The sequence below is a fragment of the Mustela putorius genome, unplaced genomic scaffold (assembly GCF_011764305.1).
Source record: "Mustela putorius furo isolate JIRA1106 unplaced genomic scaffold, ASM1176430v1.1 tig00537227_pilon_pilon_pilon, whole genome shotgun sequence".
In the NCBI taxonomy this organism is placed as follows: domain Eukaryota; kingdom Metazoa; phylum Chordata; class Mammalia; order Carnivora; family Mustelidae; genus Mustela; species Mustela putorius.
In genome coordinates, this window is record NW_025422368.1 from 8,711,232 (window position 1) to 8,737,269 (window position 26,038).

Below are 26,038 nucleotides of genomic sequence, written 5' to 3' on the forward strand. Positions count from 1 at the left end.
AGAGAATTGTGATCCTGGCTGAACACCATGATTTACATTCCATCTTCAAAGTGAGATAATGCAAGAATGCCAAAAATTCAACAGAGCCTTCTCAAGTAACAATCTCGTCCTTGAGGGAGCATTGGGATTTTGAGTTGTGGAATTTTCCACTCATTTATCCGTTCATTTTCCAAGTTCTTTGCCTTCAAGTGTCCACTGGCTCCTCTCAGTCACAGCTGTACAAATCACAGGACTCTCACCAGCATGAGACATATATATTATTCATCTATCTAGTTTCATCTAAAGGAAATCCAATAAAGACAAAATTTTACTTTCCAGTGAAATATCCAAAGCTGCTTTTTCCCCACAAGAAACTGGGCCGAAAACTCCATCCATGATCTATGTGAGTACAAAACTTTTTGCCTATCAGAGCATGTATGAATTTGATTTTATTAAAATATATGCCTGCTTTCCTCTTGTTGTGCTTCATAGTACTTTCTGTATAAATATGTAACAAATTCAATGTTTTTACTAATTTTTGAAGCCTTCTGTAACATAATAATACCAAGAACACACTGTGCTTTTCCTTGCAAATATTGACTTAAAAGGACACCTTGTTTACATTTGTGTTACATCCTTGATAGAATGTGGGTACATATTGCCGGATTTGTTTTCCTCAAACTGTAAATACAGGGGACAGAAAATTCAAATAGAGATTATACATCAAGTAATACCCTTTGCCTCTGGGTTGTTGGTCGAACTAGAACCCAGGTTAAGGTCATCATGATCCTCATTTAATAGGCCTTTCAGTTGCTAAAGGAAGTTGTCTGTGCCAGACTCAACACACACACACATACACACACATACCTTCCTCCTTGACAGAAGCCAGTTCTGAGTCACAAAGATTCCATATGAAAGGAAGGAATAAAATGAGGTAAATACCAGCATGGAGGTATCATGGGCTAATTATATGCTGTGAAGAGAGACCTTTCTCTCCTTCAGGAGACAGTTCACCACCCCATTCTGTGAAAGGGTTGCGTAGGACACTTACAGAGTAGGAGGGAGAAATGTTCACCTTTCCCCCGAGCCCCACGTCCTCACGTTCAACCCAGTTCTCCATGACTGAAAAATTACACCCTTGAATAATAACCAAAAGCCCCTGAGCAAAACAACAACAAACAAACAAACAAACAAAAACCACTGAGCGAAAACACAGAGCAAAAAAAAGATGCGAGATCCATGCTCTTTGTCAGAAGATAAAATTCACATTATAAAAGAGACAGTCATGTCTTTATAAGCAAAGCAGAACTTTCTCAACATCTCACAGCCATCTCATTAGCCAAGGCTCTCTCATCATGAGTGATCATGGTTATTTAGAGTCAGAAGCAAAATATGGAGAGATCGGTCTGCAGGCAAGTGGAGACAAGGCATAAGAAAGGAAGAGCTAGGTGTGTGAGGAAAATGATGAAGTGGACATACTTCAGGGCTTAATTCATAAGGGAGAAAATGTATCAACTCAAGCAGGGATTTAACCCCTTCTGGTTGGAAAGTCAAATACACATGTAAACAATTATTCCTATTTCTTTCAGCATTCATCTACTCTGTATGGTTTGAACTTGACTTGGGTTTATTGCCAGCCTTGGTAAAGACATCTCATAAAACCTGAACATGTGAAATGGTATAAATTTCAACATCTATAATTGTTTTTCAAAACTCATTGATTCTGAGTCAAGAAAGTTATAATTTGTGATGATTCACTTCCGAGCTGCACCAGGATGTACCATTGAACTCACAGCTGGGCGCCTCAAATGACAGATAGAGGGAATTTCTGGGACCTCATACTTCAGGGATAGCAAGGAAGATGGCCATACAGTAGCTGATGCTGAAAAAGACCTTAATGTCAAATAAGACCGTGCCCTAGAACACACTCCAACAGCATCACCTCAGCGGTGAGCTTTATCTATTCTACAAAGGCTTGTACACAAGCCTTGATCTTTATTGGTGACGTCACCTTGCTATTTCCCCATTTCAGGTTGTCCTTCTACTCATTTGCACCTAATTTTGCTTGTATAAACATGTTGTGGCAAGGGAAGGAACTGTGAGATTTTAGACTTTCTATTCCTTGGTAAAGCATTTTGTATTACCTCTGAATAAAGGGTTCAAAAATGAGTATTTTAAGAAATTAGTGGGAGGGAGGAGAGAAGCAATGGTTATTTCCTTTCCTTGCTTTCCCTAAGTTAAAATGTTTTGAAAGGTTAGCCACCTGATGTTTATATATAAATAAAAATGATAACGATATGTGGCTTGTGTCTATCCCTGGAATGTGGTGAAGGCGGAGCCGGAAAGGGTAGAATAAAGTATGACAGGACAGCCTGGGTCCATGGAGTTGAAGGTAGGACATAAAAGGGGGTGATGGGTTGCTGACAGAACTAGCGTAAAGCCCTCAAGATCAATTGGTTCAAAGAAACCAGCAAAGAAACTGGTTCAAAAAGAGGGCCACATCTTTACCTAAAGACAAAGAATTGAATAGCGAGGGTTATTCTATAAAAATTATGAGCAAGAGCATGTAACTCTTGAACTCAGGGTCATGAGCTTAAGTACCATATGGGGTGTAGAGCTTACTTTTAAAAAAAAGTTTTAAAACAATTGTGAACATTTTTAATAAGGAAAATAAAAATGTGAATTTTATATATTAGCCATTTGTTAGCTGTGTCACCTGGAGCAAGTTACTTGACCTCTCTGTGCCTCAGTCTCATCATCTATAAAACTGAGATAATAACAGTGCCTGCTTCTTAGGCTTACTGGGAAAAATCAAATCAGCTACTATTGATAAACTACCTAGAACAGGAAACAATAAATATCTGGAAACAATAAATATTTGATCAATGTCAAGTCATTTAATTTTTCCTCTTCTTATTATTATTATCACCACTATTTTTGATAAATCAGGCAGGTCCTTCTCAAGTAAATGAAGTTTGTTGATGAACTGGAAAACTCAATCCACTGTGGGTTGGCACATCACAGTGACAGAGATGTCAACATTTTGGGATACATTTGGGTGGAACCTCGCTTTGGCTTAGATCCAAACACAGATGGGGAGGCAGAAGAAATCTCATCTCCATGACGAATAGCCACTCATACTTAAAAACACGTAGATAGCAACTTCCACGTAGCATTAAACAAACAAACAAAAAAAAAAACCCTCCAGGAATAGAATTGAAAACCCCAGCTTTCGGGGTAACTGGGTGGTTCAGTGGGTTAAAGCCTCTGCCTTCAGCTCAGGTCATGATCCCAGGACCCTGGGATCAAACCCGCATAGCATCAGGCTCTCTGCTCAGCAGGGGCCTGCTTCCTCCTCTCTCTCTGCCCACTTGTTATCTCTGTCTATCCAATAAATAAATAAAATCTTTTTTTAAAAATCTTAAAAAAAAAAAAAAAACAGCTTTCTTGAATCCCAGTTTTGATTTTTTAGAAACCTTGACCAACCCACTTCCTCCTGCTTGGTGGTTTCCATATCTGAGGTTAATAACAATCTTTACCTGAACTGTTGTAAAGACTAAATGTTTTGAAAAAGCACTTTATAAGCTATAAATTTTACAGAGAACTGTACATCCTTAAAAGCATAATTTATCATAAAATGTTTTTCTTATTTTGAATCCATAGGAAAAAATCTTTCTTACTTTCTTTCAAGGATTTAGCATTGACTATGAAAATAGAATATATCATGAAAATATGCATGGAAAATGTATTCAAAAGAGAAAACACTAAGCTGGCAAGCTTGAAGTCTTGGGTTTTAACCCCAGCTTTCCCATGGAGACATCCTATAGCTCCAGGCAAGTCATTTAGACTTGCTGGCACCCCACTTCCTTTCCTGAGGATAAATTAGATGATCTCTCCCCCTCTAATTCCATAATTCTGAATGTCATATATATGTTAGCATGAACCCATGAGTCACTAAAGCCTGGTCAATTTAAAAAAAAAATTACTTAATAAACAAAATGTTTCATAAGCAATTCGAGAAATCTTGAAACGAACTCTCAAAACATTGCATAATCATGTTTAGGCAAAGACTTCAAACCCAGGAAGAGAGTCTTGGAATTGGTCCTCTCTTCACCACCATTGCAATTTACAGAAGACAGGCTGTCAATTCACGTGTCCACACGCGCTCTGGCCTGAGGGTTCAGAGCGTTTGAAGGTCTCAATAATTTTGGGGGGCGCTTAATAAATAGAAAACGGTATTGCCTCTTTCAAAATGAAAGGGGAGCCTAAGAGCATGTTTTGTTTCTAGAACATTCTCAGATCTCAAAATGCTTCGATAACAGCTTTAGCTTCCTTCCCACCCCACCCCCCGCCCCCATTTCTGTCTGGATCAATGTAACAACTTCCTGAAGTAGGCCGGCCCAGGAATGATTGTGGCCATTTTATAAATGAATATCCTGAGACCAAAGAAATAAAATGATTTGCTTTTCACTGAGAGTTGGTGGTCCTCATTCTTGGATCTCCTGACTCACAAGTCAACCCCAACTCAGTCTAGGAGTGACCCACTCGCCGCTACACACCTGCCGGGAGTCCAGCGGCCCTGCCCCATGCCTGATTCCGCCCCCTCCAAGAACAAAATGCTTTCCTCTCATTTACTGCCCCAACTTCTCTCTGGGACCCCCTGTGGAACCGAAGTGGTTCTCTGAATGTTTTAGCCTTTTCAGGATTTCCATGGAAAAATAAAATTCCCAGATAGAAACAATGGACTTACTGATGAGTGAATTAGACCCTGCTTCCCCTGCCTTGTGGTTTCTCCCCATAAATGTTTTTCCAGTAATTCAGTGGCTGCTTTGGGAGAGATGTCCAGAACACTTTCATCGGGGCTATTTTTTCATCCTACAATTTTGGCCATCTCTCAGTTTATTTTTCAAAAGGGGGAGGGGGTGGATCATGTCCTGGAGAAAGGTCCTACGGGGTCCTAAACATTGTAAGTCCCTGGGATAATTAAGAGGATTTGAGAATTATACCCCTCTCTGTTAACTGACTGAGGAAGTGGATCAATGTCAAATCACAAATACAGGATTCTGAAAACAGAGTATAATTTTATGAAACTCCCTTCCCAGCCCCTGTGGTAGAAATAAGGCTGTGATATGTTTGATGTGCTTGCCCCTGGCTTGGTTGGCAACTGGAATCCAGCAGAGCCAGCGGGTTGGGAACGAAAGATCACATAGAGATTAGCTCCATAAGAAACATGCCTCTGTTTGCATAATATTCAGGTTTCCACCTTTATAATGCCTTAATTTTATTTATTCCCAAGCTGAGTGGCAGAGACAGCTACCCGTTGTGGTCCATCTGGTTACATTGCTTCTTTGGATGGTTCTATGGGAGAAGCATGATTGCTTTCCCTCTGGCTATGGAAGCAAAATCAACACAGCTCTCAATCTTTGACTCGTTTTTCACTTATGATGGAAGACATTGGCAATCATACACACCACTTCACCTAAGTCGAGTCCACAGATATTAAAAACCAGCTCTGGGAAAGACATCATTTTAGATGCTTCTGGAGACATTTTAAATCAGAGCAAGACAGAGCCCCATTTTCCAAAAAGGTATTTTGAAGTTGCCGCAAGTGGATGGTTCTTAAATCAAAGGGCTAAGAAATGGTTTCATGAAGGAAGTGGCATTGAAAATGAGTCCTGAAGGTTGGGGAGAGTTTTACTACATGGATCAAATAATAACAAATATATATATATTGTTATTATCTTTATATATTATATTATATTATCTTTAAATGGCATTATTACATATATCATGCCACTGCTTAAGACAAAAAGAAGGAGTCCTGCCAGGGAGAAAGCACACCACTGTGCCAAGACAAGGATGGGGAAGGAGCAGACATTTGTAGGAATTAGCAAATCTGTTTTCAAGCACCCAACAAAACTTTAGTGAGCACCTACTACATCCCAGGTGTGAAGTGACGGTGATACAGAGATTCTGAGGCAGGGATGTCTGTCTTCAACAGTCACACAGCCTGGAGGAGAGGCTGACATACTTGGGTCAGAAGTTGGGTGTCAGGAGGTAGTAGAAGATGACAATGATAGGCTATACCAGGACCATGTTGAAAGGGTCCTTAAAATAAAGTTAAGTGTCAGTACATAATTCTACGACAACAAGATTATTAAAGATTTGGGGCTGAGGCATGATAATGGTGGGTTAAATACGTGATTCACTTAACGCCAATGCAGTGGATTCATTCAGACCAAGAAGTAAGGAAGAAGGCAATAGCAAAGGCCCATCAGGCTGCAGGTGACAAGGCTCTGAAAAGAGGAGCACAGCAAAGTGTTAAAGAGAATGAAAAGAAAAGGGACTCAACCAAAATAGATGGTGCAGACACTGACTTGTCTGAAAAGAGAACATTTTGTCTGGGCCATGCAGAGTTAGGGACACTGGCAGGATATGGAGGGGAGGTGTTCAGGCAGCAGCTGGACGTTCAGGTGTAGCTGGCAATCAAGATATATTTTGGTTAAACAAAAAAAAGATACATTTTGGTGCTATCCACAAGGGAGGGGCTGTTAAGTCCACAGAATTGAATGAGATATCTGAGGTAGCAAGGGTAGGTGTAGAAGGAGGAAGATGAACACACTCCTGGAGGATATTTACATTTATAGGGTAGATGCATAAAGAGAAGCCCATGAAGAAGACAAGAGAAGTGAGAAAGAAGTGGAGGGTCAAGAGCTCAGCACCAGGAAACCCAGAGAAGGGGAATGTTTAAAGGAGGAAGTGTCAATAGTCAGATGCTAAGGAAAAGATGAGATGAGATGGGCCATTGGATCTAGTGCTTAGGAGGTCACCAGCTACATTTGAAAGAAAAACTTCAGTGGGGCCAAGGACAGAAAATCAGCATTCAAGACAGGCAAGGGTGAGCGGTGGACAGCAAGGAAGTAGACTTTAGGAGGTTTCATGGAGGGATATAAAATGAAGATGCAAATGAAGGAAGCAGGACTGATGGGGGAGGGACAAAGGACTGAAGTTTGCAGAGAGAGTTAGCATGGCAAGGAGGTGGGCACATACACCTCCAGAGCAAGTTCAAGAGAAGAAAGCTTAGGAGGGGGTGAGGATACAAGGGCTCTCCCCCTAGACCATCCAGCCCACAACTATGGACACTATCACCAGCTCTCCTTGGGACGACTCACAGATTTCTACCACCTAGCCTAACCTCTTCCTGAGCTCTTGATCGCTACATAAAATGATCTACTAGACAAGTCCACTTGAGTGTCTGAAAGGCACCTCAAACTCAACCTTCCCACAACAAATTCATGAACTCTTCCTTCAAAAAAGGTCATCACCCACTGTTCCTTCTCAACAAACAGTATCATTTTCTACCAAATTGCCCAAGTCAGAAAGTTAGGACTTACCTCAGTACTTCCCTTGCTCCCAGACCCCAACATTCCAAAGTTTTCATTCATCTCCTGAAATCTGTCTTTGCCATCCTACATCTAAACTGATCTTTTCAAAACTCAAGTCTGATCGTGTCCACCTAAGGTGGTTTCCTCCTGCGCAGGGCTGGAGTCTGACATGACTGTCCACACCCTGCCCCACTCCCAGCCTCACCTCCCAAACTCCCTGCACCCACATATCCAGCTCCCCTGTTCTCCACTCACTTCTTCTTCCTTCCTGTTCTCTTCCAGGTCTGTGCTTTGTACATGGTCTTACCTCTGCCCAGTACTCCCTTCCCACCATTCTTTTTGCCTGGTTAACTTCTATTTCAGGCAGGATGGGAGATAGTCTAACAGAGTGGTTAGAACCAGTTTTGCCATCACACTGAGTTCCAAGCACACTCCTCTGCTCACCAGCTCCCCAGCAGGGGTTATCCTCGATCAGGTGCTTAGTGTCTCTACACTGAACTTTCTCACCTGGGTGTGAGGGAGTCCATATCTCACGCAAAATTCATATAAAGCACTGATATCTGGGCCTGGCACATGATAACCACTTAGCAAATGTCAGCTATTTTGTATTCTTCTTCTTTCCCACCTTGGGTCAATCACCACTTCCCAGAGAAACCTTCCCTGACCAGGTCACCGCCCTCTGTCTGCACTCTGGACCTCCTTCTATCCATCACAGATTTTTGCATTCATTGGGGAGCCTGGGTAGCTCGGTCAGTTAAGCGACTGACTCTTGATTTGGGTTCAGGCCTTGATCTCAGGGTCTTGAGATCAAGTCCCTCATCAGACTCTGAACTCAGCAGGGAGTCTGCTTGGGATCCTCTCTCTCCCTCTCCCTATGCCCCTCCCTGCTCATGCTCTCTCTTTCTAAAATAAATAAATAAATCTGTTAATAATTTTGCATTTATTACAAGATTTTTAAATTACATCTCTCTCCTCCACCAGGCTGAAGGCCCCTTGAGAAAAGGACTTTATTTCCTTTGCCCATACATATAGCCCAGTCCCCCTGCTATAGTGCCTGCACGGAGTAGACACTCAACCAGTATTTGTCCAATGAATGAATGAATGAACGAGCAAACAGGGGCAGCCCAGCTGTGGTTAGAGTATGCAAGGGTTGGTATATCCAGTTTTCCTTCTATGGAACAACCCAGTATTTTGCCATTTAGCCATTTCATACCTGTTTTAGCCAGGTCCAGATTAGCAGTGTGCCATCCTTCTATGAATACCAGCAAATTGCCATTAGCGATATGTACTTTTTAAAATAAATCAGATGGGTCTGGGATAAAATTCATACTTGTGCAGCCCTCACAGACCCAGGACATTTGGTCATCCATGCTTGAGGCTGATGAAGATGATGACGACGATGATAATAATCTCATAATAGTTAACAAGGTTTATGAATATTATTAGCATATTAAGTCCTAGAACACATTGGGCCTGTCAGGGGCAAGTACAGAACAGAAGCTCTTGAAGGTTATCTCATGTGCCAAATGAGAAACACTGAGAGAGAGCCAACCCCCTTGCTTCCTCCCACCATGTCACCTTTCCTCCAGGTTTTTTCCAAGGAGGACCACTAGCTTGGCTCACGTTTTATTCTAGGGAATAGTTTTTGAATAATTCTCTTGGTGTCTGCTAATGGGAGAACACTAAATCCCTGGGAAGCCCCTACACAACCCTGGACAAATATGAGAAAAACAAATGAAAGACCCCTGTAACTCTCAATAGATTGCCTTTACTATAGCATGCAAACCCTTTAATGTCTCCCTTTGCTTCTACTATCAAATCGTTCTCTCCCTTGACAGAATAGCTTGGGAACTTTGGAATGACAGAGTGAACAACAGATTCTATATTGTCACTAGAATGTTTACTATTATCAGTGGCCTTTCTTTTATTGAGTCCCTGGAAAGGTGGCAAGCCACAAAGACCTAGGTGCCACAAAGACCTAGGTGCATTCCCTTCCACGAAACTGAGCAGTAGTTTCAATGCCTTGAGGGTAAACTCTAAGAGCAGAGCCTTGTGCTCTTTCTAGAACAAGAGAGAAAAATCAAAGTCTTAGCATTCACAGATTGTGATATGTCCCTTGGTCTCCTAGAGTTGTTTATCCAAGGAGCTCAGTTTGGCTCTTAGCAGACTGTTGTCTTCGTTGTAACCGTAAAAGTACAATTAACCACAATATGGTGATGTGGAAAATAGCAGTGAAAACCCTTCAATTCCAGAACTCAGTGAACCTTTTTGGAGAAATCCATTATTGCCCTGCAATTCTATTATAAAAGCACATTAGAGTTTCAAAATGCAAAGTGGCTGGGAAAAAAGGCTTATGTAACATTAGAAGCAAAAAACTGATTGTAAAGTTGTGTCTAGCTAAGATTGTAACTATATGAAAATGAGATAACATATTGACAGTAACTGGAAGGAAACACATTAAAACAGCTGGTTTTTAGAATGGCAAGATTACAGATTTTTTTTTCTCTCTTTTTTGCTTGCTTGATTTCTGTTATTGTCATAATAGCATTGTTTGTACAGTACAAGGTTGTCAGCTAAACATATATTTTGCTTAAAATACTGTAGAAAATCATAACTCACTCGTAGCAGAGACATTAAAAATTATACTCTACCTTAAAATGGAAAACATGGAACTATTGTACCTTATCTATAAAAAGTACTCCTTATTTTGCAAAATGAGACAGAGAACAATTTCTAGCATTGTCCTCAAAATAGGCAGAAATGAATTTCATTTACCTCCTTTGGCATCACTGACAACAGCTTCAAAATTTTTATTTTCTCCAATAAGACACAATAGAACAAAATAATTTTTTGTTAAATTTTCTTTCTATTCTCTAACAGGCCAGGAAATCTCTCTGGAGGGATACCTGGCGGGCTCAGTTGGGAGAGCATATGACTCTTGATCTCTGGGTCCTAGGTTTAAGCTCCAAAGTGGGTGTAGAGTTCACTTAAAAAAAAAAAAAATTAAGAAAGCCAGTCTAGAAAAACTGTTATATATTTGGGGAATCTTTAGCAGAACTGGGTCAGAAAATACTTCAGCATGTATTTGCCTCATGACAACAAATGCTTAAAGACAGAATGTTGGCTGGGTGCTGACCACTAAATTTGAATCACTGAATTACAGGTGTATAGGTTCCACGCCAAAACTAACCATCAAATTCCACCATTTCTTAGCCTTCTGGTTATTCAGTGTTTCACCCCACAGGGAGCTATTGCCTGTAAACAACACTGAATGAATACAAGGTTAAAATAAACCTCACACTGAATGGGTGTTTCCTTCTGTCCAGAAATTTCCATTTACTTTTTAATTAAGTGATGCCTATCCATAAGTATGGACTGCCATTTCCCCTTCACATGCCATGAAGAGGTTAAGGTAGTCTGTGGCTAGTTTGGATGTTACATATCTTAGAGCTCAGACCTCTCCTTCTGTCCCTTCCATGCAAATGAATCCAACAAAAATGTATCCAGCCAAGCAACTTCCCAGAGTTTTGGGTCAACAAGCTCTACCAGGAGGCTATGGAAACACCTTATTGGCCCTTGAATGCTGCATCCCACACCCATTAGTAGTTAGCATGGCTCATGCTGGACTTCTAAACAGTTCCATCAGGAATCAGCCAGCCTGCATGCTCTTAGCCTTCTTCACATGACTGGTTATAGGTGCTAAGAGTTATCAGCTGCAAAAACAAATAAGACCAGTGCTACAATAACACGCGATCTGCTAAGCAAGAAATGAGCTCTCCAACACAGGTAAACTACCACAGTGAAGAGAATGAACTTGAGCCTGGGGGTAACGGGGGTCACAGAATGATTTTTGAGGAGAACCAGGATGATGTAACCTAGGTTTAGGATAAGAACTAAACTGAGAAGCTGGATGGATGTAAACTGGAAAAGGTAGAGACTGGCCAGAATCAGAGAATTAGAAGGAAGCTATGGGAATGGCTGAACTGGCTGGAACACATACAGTGACCCAGGCATGGAAATCAAGGAGATAAGAGTTTACATGGGGGGCAACTGGGTGGCTCAGTGGGTTAAGCCTCTGCCTTCTGCTCAGGGCATGGTCTCAGGGTCCTGGGATCGAGCCCCACATTGCGTTCTCTGCTCAGCAGGGAGCCTGTTTCCCCCCCTGCCCTCTCTCTGCCTACTTGTGATCTATCTGTCAAATAAATAAATAAAATCTTTAAAAAAAATAAAAGTTTATATGGCTAAAGTAAAGCAACAGATCTGAAGCCTAGTAATGAAGGAAAGCACAGTGTAAAGACAGAGTTAAAGAGTTAACATTTCTAGAAACTTTTAAATGAAAATTTCATGCATATGTTTACATTTTTTATCTGTTCTCCCTCTTCAACTAGAATACCACTTTCTTGGCAACATGTCTCATTCCCCACTATATCTTCATGCACAGCACTTAGTAAAATCTCCGTAAATAACTGTGGAATGAATGAATGAATCTACGTGGAAATCTATGGATCCTTAAGTATGAAGCATGCTGTTCTAGTAAGATGGAACACTCTGACTTGGAAACATAATTCCATGCAGTTGAGTTGTCCTAACCTGGATGTTTCACTGAGGTAAGCCAATTAACCTCTCTGGCCCCCATTGTCCTTCTCACTAGAACAGAGCCAACATTTGCCACTCTGTTGCTGAAGACGGAAGCAGCAAAGAATAAGCAAGATGAGATCTGATGAGTGCCTGAAGTTTTATAAGAGGAAGACACTCTACTTAACTGTTCAACCCACTGTAAAGATGACGGACATAGGCCAAACGGCTTAATGAGAATCTCCAAAGTCTCATCAAATCACTGGGCTACAAATCCCCAAATAGTTCTGAAACAATAGTCTATCTAAATTTCCATTAAGCTACGGTATTAATGTAAACCCCAGGATGACAGCACGATGTGGCAGTTCCTGAAATGTTGAAAAACAAGGCCACTCCCCAGATGGATTAATGATCACAAAAAGAAATCAGATGCCCTTGGCCAGAGTTGGTCAACATTTCAGATCCTGGCTCCTGGCTTCTGTCTCTCATGGAGACAACCAATCAATGCCCCTCTGAGACATGGGAGCCCACTGCTGAAGCATTCCCCTAGAAGGTTACTTCCAGATCTTTTTGTGTTATAGCCAACCAAATTGAAGAAAATAACTAGTCATAAGCCTTTCTTTAGGTCCCAGAAATGGAGGCCAGGTTTCTAAGCCTAGGATAATGGCTCAATTCAGGACAACCCTGACTTAAGCAAAGTCACTGTGAACCACCCTCCACTCCATAGTATCTTCACTGCCCTTATCAATAGGAGAAATTACCTTATTCTTTTATTCATTATTTTTCTTGTTGCTCGCACTCTAGAACTCTGTTGTCCAGTACCATAGCCACTAGCCATATGTGACTTTGTAAATTTAAAACTTTTTAATCATATAAGATTGTAAAATTCAGTTCCTCACTTACACTAGCCACATTTTACTGGCCTAAAAACCACACATGGCTAGTTGCTAACATATTAGACAGCAAAGATCTAGAACATTATTGCATTATTGAAAATCCTAATGGACAGCCCAATTCTAGAAGAAAAGTTAAACCCTAGGCCATGTTTCAATCATGAATTGAGAGGTTCAGTAGATTATAACCAGTGTAAGTGTCAGTGAAATGGAAAATAGCAAAACATATCATATTAAACAAAGAATAAGAATTCCTTAGGAAAATTTGTTTATATGTATGTATGTCCCAGGTTGTATTATAAATTATATTTATTATTTATCACAGTTTTAAAAAATTAAAAAGCTTATGCAGAGTACCTATAATATAGTATGGGCTCAAAATGCTTGTTGAATCTATCAATAAATGAAATGTTTTAAAGAGTTTATCTGTTTTAATTTACTCCCACTACACCCCTGTGAGGTAGGAATCACTATACCTATTTTAAAGAAGAGAAAACTAAGTTTACGGGAGTTAAGTGACCCATCCAGATGATACAACTTAAAAGGGTTGGAATTAAGAGTGAAATCTGAGTCTTGTGGACTGGAGATAGTAGGATCTAAAGCACGGATGCCTTGCTCTCAAAGCGCTGGACATGGCTGGTTCTCCTAAGGTGGGATGCAATGAAGAACTTAGAGAGAACCGAGGGAAAATCTGGCACTGGGAAATGGGTGAAGGAGAAAGACTCTCGAAGACAGCAGGGCAGCCAGGGAGAACCTCAAGAAGGAAGAGGAGATGTCAGGAAGGAGGAGTGGTGAATGACACAGTGGTCCAAACGTCAGCAGGGGAGAAGACTGGAAATTCCAGTAAATTCAGCATTTAGGAGGTCATCGAAGATTTTAGCAAGAATCATTTCAATGAAGCAATAGGTTCAGAACCTACCATTGAAGGCTGAAGAGCAAATGGCAGGTAACTGTAGGCAACCTGCAGAAACTTCAGCTGCACATGGGAAGGGATAAGGTGCAGTCAACGCAGAGATTCTATTTCTTCATTTACTTTCATAATAGGACCTGCTGAGCACAGTTCCCTACGGATGTGAACAGAGAGGCTGATACAAAGAGAGGGGGTGATGAAAGGAACAGATTTCCTGAGTAGGTGGACGGTGATGGATTCCAAGTGAGAGATGGACCAAAAGCCACTCCCGTTTGACAAGGAGGGAAGGAGGAAAGGGAACGCAGGCAGAGACTAACCCAAAGCAGGAGAGTCATTTAACCCGAAGGAAGACAGTCATTGCAGGAGCTCCTCTCCCATGGTCTCTTCTTTCTCGGGGAAGCAGAAGGAGAGGCCTCGTGCTAGGAATGGACAGCAAAAACAGGTGTGTGTGGAAACAGTATTTTTTTTTTAAAGCCTTTATCTACATTCAGATGTGCACAAACCCTCAAAAACCTATTCCTAGTTGCCCTAAATCAGAGATCCAAAACTTTCCCCCATCACAGCACCCTCAAGAGTGGAAAAACAAAATGCTGAGAGAAGCACACTCCAACCCGCTGAAAACAAAAGACAGAGCTGCCAGGCGAAAGCCGGACTGGAGGGCAGCACGGAGAAACCCCAGGGGAAGCTGGAGCCTGTGAACATTTAGTGACACCGGTCAGCGAACTTCCTGGAAAGGCCTGGACAATCTCTTAATCTAATCGAACCATTTAAGACATCAGACCTTCAACAGTTAGAACCTGACCTCATCCCTCCCATGAACACGAAAAGCTGAAAGAAATGAACCTCTAGCCAAGAGCAGCAGAAAAAGAGAATAAATGTAGTCATTTTTGAGGGCTGTATCATCTCCTTGGGTACATCAAAGTCGAAACTAAAGTTGTACCTTTTGTGTACCCAACTAAGAGTACCTGTGCACAGACAGTTAACAATCGTGCACTTACAGGTGCATATAGAGGAATAGAGGACAATGCTACTATTACAAATTTTATTTGAAATTAGGTAAATGGGAGCCCTTCATATTCCAAAAGTTCAATGCAGTCTACCTCCTGAGTAGGAAACAACCCAGTTCTTCCACACCAGCTGTTTCTTTCCCATCTACCTCCTCGACGACCCACACAACACACTTTACTTCTGGGAACCCAGTGTGTGGGAGGTTTTATCCACATAAGGTTGTTCTCCAGCCCCAGCTGGGTGCCCTCCAATTTCACTCCATTCTGATAGTCTCTACCTGGAGGTAGCATCAGATCCCACAGGGTCAGGACCCAGTCCCACCAAACTGTCCCCTCTTCAGATGCCAGTCATGAGTCCAGGCCATCACCCATGCTTGTGACCTATTGGCCCTACAGCTGAGGTTCCCAGAACCCCTGCCTTGGGTTCAATTCATTCACTAGAGCAGCTCACGGAACTCAGGAGAACATTTTACTTACATTTACAGGTTTATCATAAAAGGGTATGATAAAGGATGTAGATGAACATTCAGATGGAAGAGATGCCTAAGACAAGCTATGTGGGGAAGGCTCTGAGCTCCCATGTCCTCTCTGGGCACACTGTTCTCCCGGCACCTCCACCTGTTCACCAACCCAAAAGCTATCTGAACCCCATACAACTAGGTTTTATGGAGGCCTCCTCAAGTAGGCATGACCAAATGTTCATTCTACTTCCAGCTCCTCCCCTCTCCTAAAATTCCACGCTCTAATCACGGTCTGGTCTTTCTGATGACAGCTCCCATCTGAAAAGCCATGTAGGACCCATCCAGTATCCCCTCATTGGAACAAAAGATGCTCACAGTACTCTTACCACTTAGGAATTTACACGGGTTTTAGGAGTCCTATGGCAGGAACAGGTCAAAGACTAAATATTAGAACAAAAGAGGCTCCTCATACTCTTACTACTTAGGAAATAACAAAGGTTTTAAGAGCTCTGTGCCAGGAATGGGGGCAGAGATATATATATATATACACATATGTATATACATATATATGAACTCCTGGCACAGAGCTCTTAAAACCTTTGTTATTTCTATATATTTCCTATATATAATATTATATGATAAATAAATTATATATAATAAATAAATTATATATAATAAATAAATTATATATATATAATTTATTTATTTAACAGAGAGAGAGATCACAAGTAGGCAGAGAGAGGGGATAGCAGGCTCCCTGCTGAGCAGAGAGCCCAACACAGGGCTCGATCCAAGGACCCTGAGATCATGACCTGAGCCGAAGGCAGAGGCTTTTACACACTGAGCCACCTAGGTGCCCCCAATACATTTATTTTCTCTATTATTTTATACCTTCACAAACCTGTTCAGTTGTCCTAAATAAAACTTCTAAAACTTCCTCCATTGCAGGTAGGCATATAATAGAAATACAAAATATTGAAAAGAAAACCATACCTAATGGCAAAAACAGCCCTTGTTGTTTCTCTTTATCTAAAATGTTTGTCTTCTCCACTAATACCACCATGCTCATAGTCTCTCACTCCAGCTCTCTCTCTCCCAGTAAGTCAATATTCTCCTCTTCCCATGAGACTCTTAACATTCCCTCCAGAGCCCTCCTGTGTCTTGATTGCAAACACAATGGCAATGGGGGGACACACTACCTTGTGCAGCCACACCCTGCATAGGTCAGGGATGCCCAGAACATAAAACTCAGGAAGTATGCAAAAGGGCCCCACATCTCTCTTGGAGAGAAAGTTGGATCCCTCTCTCACACTCCCACAAAAATTCCAGATAGATCAAGATTTAAACGAAAAGGGAAACCCTGAAAGAATGAGGAGGGTATAGGATGGAGAATATTTTAATAACCTCAAGATGAAGAAGGCTTTTTAAAATTTTGCCATAAAACCAAGAAGCCATAAAAACAATGATCGATGGATTCAACTACATAAAAAATGTTTAAATTTCTGTATATCTCAGAATACCATGAGCAAGGAGGTAGGAGCAAGGTGGCAGAGAAGTAGGAGACCTAAATATCATCAGGGACCAGAAGTTCAGCTACATAGTTATCAAACTATTCTGAACAGCTACAAACTCAACAGGAGAGAGAAGAGAAAAAGAACAACAATTCTAGGAACAGAAAATCAACCACTTTCCGGAAGGCAGCACTGTGGAGAAGTGAACCTGAGGCAACATTTGGGAAGAGAGACCATGGAGGGAGGGGCCAGCTCCCAGCAAGTGGTAGAGCAGCAGAGCACAAAATTAGAACGTTTAGAAGTCTGCTTCACTGAGGGACGTCACTCCAGAGGCTAAGCAGGGGTTGGGGAGATGGAGCCCTCATGGGGACAGTGTGGTCTCAGGACCTGTGGGGCCACAAAGAGACCAGGGGTGTCTGAATGTGGCAGAGCTCCCAGGTATTGGAGGGGGAAAGCTGGCTGCAGAGACAGAGCCGAGGAGTGGGCTCTCAGCTCAGGATTACCTTAAACCATGATCCTAGGCACAGTTGGGCCACTGCTCTTTGGGCAGGGACCCCCACAAAGGGCAGATCCAGGGAGACTTACCTTCCTCATCCCAGAGGAGTGGCACAGGAGCACACTGCAGGAATTGACTAGGTTTGGAGACTCCAAATGGGGCCATGCGCTTGTGATAGAAACATTCAGTCACAGGCTGGGTGCGCACGGAGTGCGGCTGGAGACCAGAAAGATGGGAGGCATTGACTGCTTTTCTCCAAGGGTGCATTGAGGAGTGAGGCCCTGAGCTCTCGGCTCCTCCAGGCTGGAGACTGGGAGGCCACCATTTTCATTCCCATCCTCCAGAACTCTACAGGAAGCATTCAGGGAACAAAAGCCTTTGAGAGCGAACCCGAGCAGATTACTTAGCCTGGCCCCTGGCAAGGGCAGCTCAATTCCACCTCCGGCAAAGACATTTGAGAATCACTACAATGGGTTGCTCCCCGAGAAGATCATCAAGAACATTCAGCCAAGACCAAGTTCACTGATCAATGAGAACAGTGGAACTCCAGAACTTAGAGGAAAGCAACACATAGAACTCATGGTTTTTTTCTCATGATCCTTTGGTCTTTCAAAGTTAATTTTTTTTTTATTATTCTATTTTTTAAAAAATTTCCTTTTTCTTATTTTAACATTTTTCAACTATGTTATCCTATCAATACCTTTTTTGGAATCTTCTTTAATTTTCATTGTTATAGTCATATTTTATACCTTCAGTGTATTAAACCTTATTTTTTGTATATATATAGCTTTTTTCTTTAAAAAAGAAAATATACCCTAAATATAGCACATGGCTTTGTTTCAGTCTCCAACCTGATCATATTCTTTCCTCTTTTTTTTTCTTTTTTCAACCAACGTCTTATCTTATTAATTTCTTTCATCTCTACAGTAATATTCCATCCCTTCATCATGTTTGCCCCTCTGTGTGTGTATGTGTTTTATTCCTTAAAATTTTGGAAGATAGTTTCTACTAACAGACCAAAATATATCCAAAATCAAATATTTGGCTCTGTTCTATTAACCAGTCATATGTGTGTGTGTGTGTGTGTGTGTGTGTGTCTATATATATATATATAATTTTTCCCCCTTTCTTCTCCCCACCCTGGTTTTGGGTCTCTTCTGATTTGGTTAGTCTATATTTTTCTGAGGGCATTGTTATCCTTTTAGTATTTTGTTCTCTCATTCACCTATTTTTATCTGCATAAAATTATAAGGCAGAAAAGCACACCAAAAAAAAAAAAAAAAAAAGAACAAGAGTCAGTACCAATGGCTAGGGACCTAATCAATAATGGACATTAGTAATATGTCAGAACTAGAGTTCAGAATGAGAATTAACAAGGTGCTAGCTGGGCTTGAAAAAGCATGGAAGACATAAGAGAATCCCTTTCTGGAGAAATAAAAGAATTAAAATCTAACCAAGTTGAAATTTTAAAATGCTACTAATGAGGTACAATCAAAAATGGAGGCTCTTACTGCTAGGATAAATGAGACAGAAGAGAGAATTCGTGATATGGAAGACCAAATGATAGAGAATAAAGAAACTGAGAGCAATAGAGAGACAAACAACTCCTGGACCACAAGGGGAGAACTTGAGATATAAGTGCTACCATAAGACTAAACAATATCAGAATAATTGGGATTCCTGAAGAAGAAAGAGAGAGGGGGGCAGAAGGTATATTGGAGCAAATTATAGGAGAGAATTTCTCTAATTTGGCTAAGGGAACAAGCATCAAAATCCAGGAGGCACAGAGAACACCCCTCAAAATCAATAAAAATAGGCCCACATCTCGTCATCTAATAGTAAAACTTACAAGTCTTATTGATAAAGAGAAAATCCTGAAAGCAGCTCAGGACAAGAGGTCTGTAACATTCAACAGAAGAAACATTAGGTTGACAGAAGATCTATCCACAGTCTCTGGCAGGCCAGAAAGGAACTGGCATGACATTCAGAGCATTAAATGAGAAAAATATGCAACAAAGAATACTATATCCAGCTAGGCTGTCATTGAAAATAGAAGGAGAGATTAAAAAGCTTCCAGGGCAAACAAAAACTAAAAGAATTTTCAAACACCAAACCAGCCCTATAGGAAATATTGAAAGAGGTCCTCTACGCAAAGAGAGAGCCTAAAAGTAACAGACCAGAAAGGAACAGAGACAATACATAGTAGTAGTCATCTTATAGGTAATACAATGGCACTAAATTCATATCTTTTAACAGTTATCCTGAATGTAAATGGGCTAAATGCCCCAATCAAAAGACACACAGTATCAGAATGGATAAAAAACACAAGACACATTGATATGCCATCTGCAAGAAACTCATTTTCGACCCAAAGACACCTCCAGATTTAAAGTGAGGGGGTGGAAAACAATTTACCATGCTAATGACCATTAAAAGAAAGCTGGGGTGTGGATCCTTATACCAGATAAATTAGATTTTAAGCCAAAGACCATAATAAGAGATGAGGAAGGAGACTATATCATATTTAAAGGGTCTGTCCAACAAGAAGATCTAACAATTTTAAATATCTACACCTCTAACATAGAGCAACCTATTATATAAACCAATTAATAACAAAATCAAAGAAACACATCAACAATAATATAATAATTGTAGGGGACTTTAACACTCCCACACTGAAAATGGACAGATCATCTAAGCAAAAGATCAACAAGGAAATAAAGGCTTTACATGACACACTGGACCAGAAGGACATCACAGATATATTCAGAGCATTCCATCCAAAACAACAGAATACACATTCTTCTCAAGTGCACGTGGAACAGTCTCCAGAATAGATCACATCCTGGGTCACAAATCAGGTCTCAACCAGTACCAAAAGATTGGGATCATTCCCTGCATATTTTCAGATGCAGTGCCCTGAAACTAGAACTCAATCACAAGAGGAAAGTTGGAAAGAATTCAAATACATAGAGACTAAAGAGCATCCTACAAATGAATGAATGGGTCAACCAAGAAGTTAAAGAAGGATTAAAAAAAAATTCATGGATGGGGCGCCTGGGTGGCTCAGTGGGTTAAATCCTCTGCCTTCGGCTCAGGTTATGATCTCAGCATCCTGGGATTCAGCCTGCTTCCTCCTCTCTCTCTCTGCCTGCCTCTCTGCCTACTTGTGATCTCTGTCTGTCACATAAATAAATAAAATCTTAAAAAAATTTATGGAAACAAATGAAAATGAAAATACAACTGTTCAAAATCTTTGTGATACAACAAAGTTGGTCCTGAGTGGAAAGTATATCGCAATACAATCCTTTCTCAAGAAACAAGAAAGGTCTCAAGTACACATCCTAACCCTACACATAAAGAAGCTGGAGAAAGAACGCAAAGAAAGCCTAAACCCAGCAGGAGAAGAGAAATAATAAAAATCAGAACAGAAATCAATGAAAATAGAAACCAAAAGAACAGTAGAACAAATCAATGAAACTAGGAGCTGGTTCTTTAAAAGAATTAATGAGGTTGATAACACTCCTGGACAGACTTATCAAAAAGAAAAGAGAAAGGACCCAAATTAATAAAATCATGAATGAAAGAGGAGAGATCACAACCAACACCAAGGAAACACAATTATAAGGACATACTATGAGCAAATATACACCAGCGAATTTGACAATCTGGAAGAAATGGATGCATTCCTAGAGACATATAAACTACCAAAACTGAATCAGGAAGAAATAGAAAACCTGGACAGACCCATAACCAGTAAGGAGATTGAAGCAGTCATCAAAAATCTCCCAACAGGGGCGCCTGGGTAGCTCAGTGGGTTAAGCCTCTGTCTTCAGTTCAGGTCATGATCTCAGGGTTCTGGGATCAAGCCCCACAAATGGCTCTCTGCTCAGCAGGGAGCCTGCTCCCCCCCTTTCTTGACCTGCCTCTCTGCCTGCCTGCGATCTCTATCAAATAAATAAATAAAAATCTTTAAAAGAAAAAAAAACTCCCAACAAACAAGAGCCCAAGGCCAGATGGCTTCCCAGGGGAGTCTACCAAATATTTAAAGAATTAATACCTATTCTCCTGAAACTGTACCAAAAAATAGAAATAGAAGGAAAACTTCCAAACTCTTTTATGGCCAGAATGACCTTGATCCCAAATCTAGGCAAAGACCATATTTAGAAGGAGAATTACAGAACAATATCCTTAATGAACACAGATGCAAAAATTCTCACCAAAATACTAGGCCAGAAGGATCCAACAGTACATTAAAAAGGATTATTCACCACAACGAAGTGGGATTTATTCCTGAGCTGTAAGGTTGGTTCAACATCTTCAAATAAATCAATATGATATAATACATTAATTAAAAAAAAGAACAAGAACCATATGATATTCTCAATAGATGCTACAAAAGCATTTGGCAATGTACAGCATCCTTTCTTGATCAAAACTCTTCACAGTGTAAGTATTGAGGATACATACCTCAGTATCATCAAAGCCATCTATGAAAAACCCACAGCAAATATCATTCTCAATGGGGAAAGACCTGGAGCTTTTCCCCTAAGGTCAGGAACAAGCAGGGATGTCCACTATCACCACTGCTATTCAACATAGTACTAGAAGTACCAGCCTCAGCAATCAGACAACAAAAAGAAATAAAAGGCATCCAAATTGGCAAAGTAGAAGTCAAACTCTCACTCTTTGCAGATGATAATGATACTTTATGTGGAAAACCCAAAGACTCCACTCCAAAACTGCTAAAACTCATACAGGAATTCGGTAAAGTGTCAGGATATAAAATCAATGCACAGAAATCAGTTGCACTTCTATACACCAACAGCAAAACAGAAGAAAGAGAAACTGAGGAGTTGATCCCATTTACAATTGCACCCCAAACCATAAGATACCTCGGAATAAACCTAACCAAAGAGGCAAAGAATCTGTACTCAGAAAACTATAAAATACTCATGAAAAAAATTGAAGACGATACAAAGAAATGGAAAAATGTTCCATGCCCATGAATTGGAAGAACAAATATGAAAATATCTATGCTACCGAAAGCAATCTACACATTTAATGCAATCTTTATCAAAATATCAAATTTTTTCAAAGAAATGGAACAAATAATACTAAAATTTATATGGAACCAGAAGAAAACTTGAATAGCCAGAGGAATGTTGAAAAAGAAAACCAAAGTTGGTGGCATCCCAATTCTAGACTTCAAGCTCTATTACAAAGTTGTCATCATCAAAACAGTATGATACTGCCACAAAAAACAGACGCATAGATCAATGGAACAGAATAGAGAGCCCAGAAATGGACCCTCAAGTCTATGGTCAACTAATCTTTGACAAAGCAGGAAAGAATGTCCAATGGAAAAAAGATAGTCTCTTCAACAAACGATGTTGGGAAAATTGGACAGCACATGCAGAAGAATGAAACTGGACCATTTCCTCAAACCACACACAAAAATAGACTCAAAGTGGATGAAGACCTCAGTGTGAGACAGGAATCCATCAAAATCCTTTGCAGAGAACACAGGCAGCAACCTCTTCGACCTACACTAACTCTTTCCTAGAAACATCACCAAAGGCAAGGGAAGCAAGGGCAAAAATGAACTCTTGGGACTTCATCAAAATCAAAAGCTTTTGCACACCAAAGGAAACAGTCAACAAAACCAAAAGACAATGAACAGAATGGGAGAAGATATTCACAAATGACATATGTCCAAAATCTATAGAGAACATATCAAACTCAACACCCAAAGAACAAAAACCCAAACAGGAAATGGGCAGAAGACATGAACAGACATTTCTGTAAAGAAGACATCCAAATGGCCAACAGACACATGAAAACGTGCTCCACATCACTCGGCATCAGGGAAATACAAATCAAAACCACAGTGAGATACCACCTCACATTAGTCAGAATGGCTAAAATTAACAAGTCAAAAAATGACAGATGCTGGCAAGGATATGGAGAAAGGGGAACCCTCCTACACTGTTGTTGGGAGTGTAAGCTGGTGCAGTCACTCTGTAAAACAGCATGGAGGTTCCTCAAAAAGTTGAAAATAGAGCTACCCTATGACTCAGCAACCTCACTATTGGTATTTACCCTAAAGATACAAATGTAGTGATCCGAAGGGGCACATGTACCCAAATATTTATAGCAGCAATGTCCACAATAGCCAAACTATGGAAAGAAACTAGATGTCCATCAGCAGAATAATGGATAAAGAAGACATGATGTTGTGTGTGTGTGTGTGTGTGTGTGTGTGTGTGTGTGTGTGTGATATAATACCATGTGGCCATCAAAAAAATGAAATCTTGCCATTTGCAATGACGTGGATGGAACTAGAGGGTATTATGCTAAGTGAAATAAGTCAATCAGAGAAAGACAATTATCATATGACCTCTCTGATATAAGAAATTTGAGGGGCATGGCAGGGGTTCATGGGGGATAGGGAGGGAAAAAATGAAACAGCATGAGATCAGGAGAGACAGATCATAAGAGACTCTTAATCTCATGAAACAAACAGGGCTGCTGGGGGATCAGAGGGGATAGGGTGGCTGGGTGATGGACACTGGGGAGGGTATGTGCTATGGTGAATGCTGTGAAATGTGTAAGCCTGATGGTTCACAGACCTGTACCCCTGGGGCAAATAATACATTATATGTTAGTTAAAAAGAATAAAATAAAATAAAATACCATAAACAAAATCTAAAGAAATTTTAGTTTGTATCATAAACTAAGAACAAGTTTTATCCATAAATAAAGACCTCTTACAAATCAATTGGAAGAAAAAATTTTAAAATCCACTACATCACTCAAAATGAAAGAGATACAAACTTAAGCTACAGTGAGAGACCAGTATTCAACTATCAGATTGGCAAAGATCAAAATATTTTAGAAGACTATTTTGGCAATAATTTATAGAAACAGGTACATTGCTGCATTGCTGGTGGAAATACAAATTATCGTAAACTCTTAGAAGGCAATTTGACGATCAACACTAAAATTGAAAGTACATGCGTCATTCGAACCAGCCCGTGACTCATGGATATTTATCCATAAATATGTTCCCATGGGTTAATTTTCACTTTTTTATGTAATAACAAAAAATTAGAAACCTAAATGCCCTTCCACAGAAGACTAAAATAATCAGTCTTAACAGATTGAATTGTCATGGAGATGGGTTGATCTCTAAGATAGAGTTAAGAGGAAAATGATATGGTTCAGAAGACTGTATACAATATGCTACTATCTGTAGGAAAAGAAATAATATATATACTTATACCTATCATTTGTATGAAAATATACATATTACAAATGTATGTATAAATATCTAACAGACCTCTAGAAATATATGAGAAACTTGGGAATGATTATTGGGAATTGGATGGCTGGAAAATAGAGGAGGAAGGAGATTTTTCTATTCCACATACTTTATGTGGCTATTTTGAATCTTTAAGACACGGTAATCAACATCCAGCAAACTAGCAAAGATACCACTAACTTATATAAACATAAAGCTCACTTAACACTCCATAAAACTTAAGAAGTCTGATCAGGGGTCAGCTGATATCATCTCTGAAAGAATAGAGCCCAAAATAGGGAACCCTGCAGTTCTCTACATAGGAATTCTGCCCAAACATTACAGCTTAACATTCTTGTGGGCACAGAAAATACACATGTGTGGCAGTCAGTAGCCTCACTGGCGAGCAGAAGAGAACAATTCAAGTAGTTGCTGTATGAGTCAAGGAAGCTTCCTTGCTAGCCACCATTATGTGACTCTGGCTTAGTTCCAATCTTAACTGAAGGTTAATTTTTAAATAATTTAGATTGATATAATCACAAAAATGAAAAACAATCAGAGAAAAAAAAATCACCAAATTGTCCTGACTTCATCTGAAGGAGCATTTCTTCTGGCTCCCCTCCAGGAAAAGCCAAGATGGCCTCTAGGTTAAGTTTGAGTCTGATTAAAACCTCCTCCCCAAGACTGCACTTAAGCCCCTTTGTGGACTGCTTGTCATCAAAGAAATCTGGCACGTTATGTAGAAAAGAAAGATTAATGTGATTCCCAAGTAAACCTAACAGTGCAATTCAACCACAGTTAACTCGAGTTGATAAATGATTCAGAGTACTGGTACACTATTGTAAAACACAATTGACTTTTTATAAAACAGGGAAGCAATTTCTTTTCTTCCATTTTCTCCTCCAGCATTTCTGAGCAGTTACATGAGGAAGTGGCTGTTTCCCCCGGCAGCTGGGCTCTGAATCTCCATCACTGGAGAAGCAATTTCCAGTGCTACAAACATCTGGAGAGCTGGCTGATTACAACACACACACACACACAACCTTGAACTTCCATTTGGTAAGAGAGTTTAAAGAACATACCTCAGACTGTGCATTAAACACTAGTGTTAATCATTGCCAGAAAGCCAAGGGTGGAATGCACGTAAATTGAACTTAAACCCAAACTTACTTTGCAGTACCTTGGACTCTAGGTCTTGCAAACAATAAGCCCACGAACCCGGCACCCAGCACACATGTGAGTGTCAGGAATTTTCCAGTTCCATTATAATTCTAATAATTTACCTTACTGTGCTACCGAGGTATGACACTTCTGTTTCCTTATCTACAATAAATGAATTTGTCCACCTATGTTTGGGTCGTGGTGAAATCCAGTGTACTATGCCTAGTGCCGTATCATCTCTGGGAGGAAGAGCTCACCAACTCAATATCTTTTTAAATTGTACGCAAAAATGAGAAAGTAAAAACAAGTTCTGCCTACCACAAGACTTTTATAGCATTAAAGATACCTATTTGACTA

At 40.3% G+C, this 26,038-nt stretch overlaps 1 long non-coding RNA gene across 1 annotated transcript; it reads left to right on the forward strand.

The window, feature by feature from the left end:
* LOC123389981 lies at window positions 1–26,038 on the forward strand. The gene is made up of 3 exons (XR_006604662.1): window positions 1–382; window positions 11,753–11,971; window positions 25,427–26,038. It is a non-coding gene; the product is annotated as an uncharacterized LOC123389981 (long non-coding RNA).